This window comes from Cebus imitator, unplaced genomic scaffold, assembly GCF_001604975.1.
Source record: "Cebus imitator isolate Cc_AM_T3 unplaced genomic scaffold, Cebus_imitator-1.0 Scaffold603, whole genome shotgun sequence".
Classification (NCBI taxonomy): domain Eukaryota; kingdom Metazoa; phylum Chordata; class Mammalia; order Primates; family Cebidae; genus Cebus; species Cebus imitator.
In genome coordinates, this window is record NW_016107918.1 from 68,897 (window position 1) to 70,998 (window position 2,102).

Here is a 2,102-nt window from a genome sequence, read left to right on the forward strand (position 1 = left end):
ATATACACTTCTAAATTTGTTATTTACAGTAGAGCCTTCCTTGATCTGTGTTTTTTTTTCCTAAAAGTAATGTTTGATTATAGTCCCAGACAACAGCAGCCTCCAGCTGGGACAGAGCCAGGACCCAGGTCTGTGCAGCATGCTGCAGGTGGTCCCCACCAGGCAAGTCTAGCTGGCAGCTATGGTGCCCAGGGCTCCTCAGGTACCAAGAGATCATTTCCTGAGCTGACGAGGAGTGGTTTTGTTCTCAGCCTCAGGCTTGTTTGCTCAGCACAGTGGCTGGCCCCATAAGGCTGCTGGTGCACTCGTGGGCACTGCGTGTGTGCACAAGGCAGCCACACAGCTCTGTCCTGCCACTGACAGCCTGCCTGTGGCTCCAGTGCCTGTGAGACCATGCCACATTGTCTCCCCATTCTCCAACCCCTTCCCCACCCCAAATTCTGACCACTTCCCAAACATGCCAAGCCCTTTTACACTCCTGTTTATGAAACCACTGTACTGGCTTTTTGATTAATTGATTCATTCATTGGTTCATTAATTCATTTATTTTCTCAGCTCACAGAGAGTGAGTTAGCAGATGTGGCAGAAAGGTAGGCACCCTGTAAGAGTGAGGAGGAAGTGAGTTGGAGGCCAGAGGGGGCCCTGGGAGCCCTGATGAGGAGCTATGTTTTCTGCAAGCAGTGGAGTTAACACAGGGCTCCACAGAGGGTGCCATGATCCGATGGACCCTGGCTGCTGTGTGCAAAGTGGCCTGTGCTGCCCAGCGTGTGGTCCAGGGTTGGATGGCGTTGGCAGAGGGGACTTGGGAGCTGGGGTGGAGGGTGAAAGAGACAGGGCTCTATGGACTGAGGTGTGTGACCTGAGCAGTGAGGCGGGGCCATGCCGTGTTGAGATGGGGAAGAGTTGGGGGCAGTTTGGGGTGAGGAGGGGCCAGACTGGAGCTAAGGAGTGGAGGGAGCAAGGCATGGAGACACCCAGCTGGCCCTGGGCCAAGGTCCAGGCTGCTGATCAGCACACTGCACACCAGCACAGAGACCAGGTTGACAGCCCCGGACCTGGATATGGCTAGCCAGTGAGCCGCTGCCACCATCTGGAGGACAGGCTGCAGAGGAGGAAAGCAGCCAAGGCGAGCAGTCTTGGTAGCATCACAGTGATGTCGGACAGCACCAAAGACAGAGGAGGCCCTATGAGCAGCTGGGAGAAGGCAGGATGCCCGGGGGGGCCAGCTTGAGCATGGGCCCTCAGCCACAGCAGTGAGGCCAAAGGATGGGAGCCAGGAGGAAAATAGCTGTCCATGTGGGACTCTCCACCCAGCAAAAATGTGCCTTCCATGAATGATGCCAAAACCCAAGGCAAGAGTAAAGCCAGGCGCAGCCTCCTGCTGGTGGGGGTGGGATGTAGTGGCAAGTGGGGAGGCTTTAGGGGCAGTAGTGAGGCCAGGCATCCAGTTCAGCAGGGTCACGGGCTCCTGGGTGTTTGTTCAGCATAAATGTTCTGTGCAATGTATTCTTTATACATGTCAAATATTTGACTATAGCAAGAAAACAGGAGTGGAAAGTGGGAGGAAAGCTGTTGGGGGGTAGGGAATACGTCACATCCTGATAGGATAACTGTGCTCAGCATGGAGTTGGAGGGACCCCCACAGGAACAGCTGGCCTGGGGTGGTGGGGACCACCTTTTTCCACCCCCAGCACCCAGGAAAGAGCCTGGGGCACGTTTCTCATTCATGGGATGATTGCATTAGGAAATTGTCTGTTAAGGAGAGTGTGCTGGGTCATAATAAAGCTGTCATCTGCATGGTCTGCCACCCATCAAGGGCAGGTATGGGACTGGCATCGCATGAGGGGTTCTGCAGGAAGGGCCTGCTCTGCACATATGCCCTGTGCTGCTTCTGATTCACACAGTTCAGTTGCTATTCTTTTCTTTTTTGGAAGTCTTAAATTGCTGCCCTTGTGCTGCTGTCCTAGGGAAGTTTTTCATCATCTGGAGCTTCATTTGTGTTTCTCTGGCAGGGTCACCATGCCATGGTGAGGGTGACCTCACAGTGCCCCATCAGAGTTGCCAGGTGGCTGGAAGTGGGGGAGTGGGAGACCAAGGGCCAC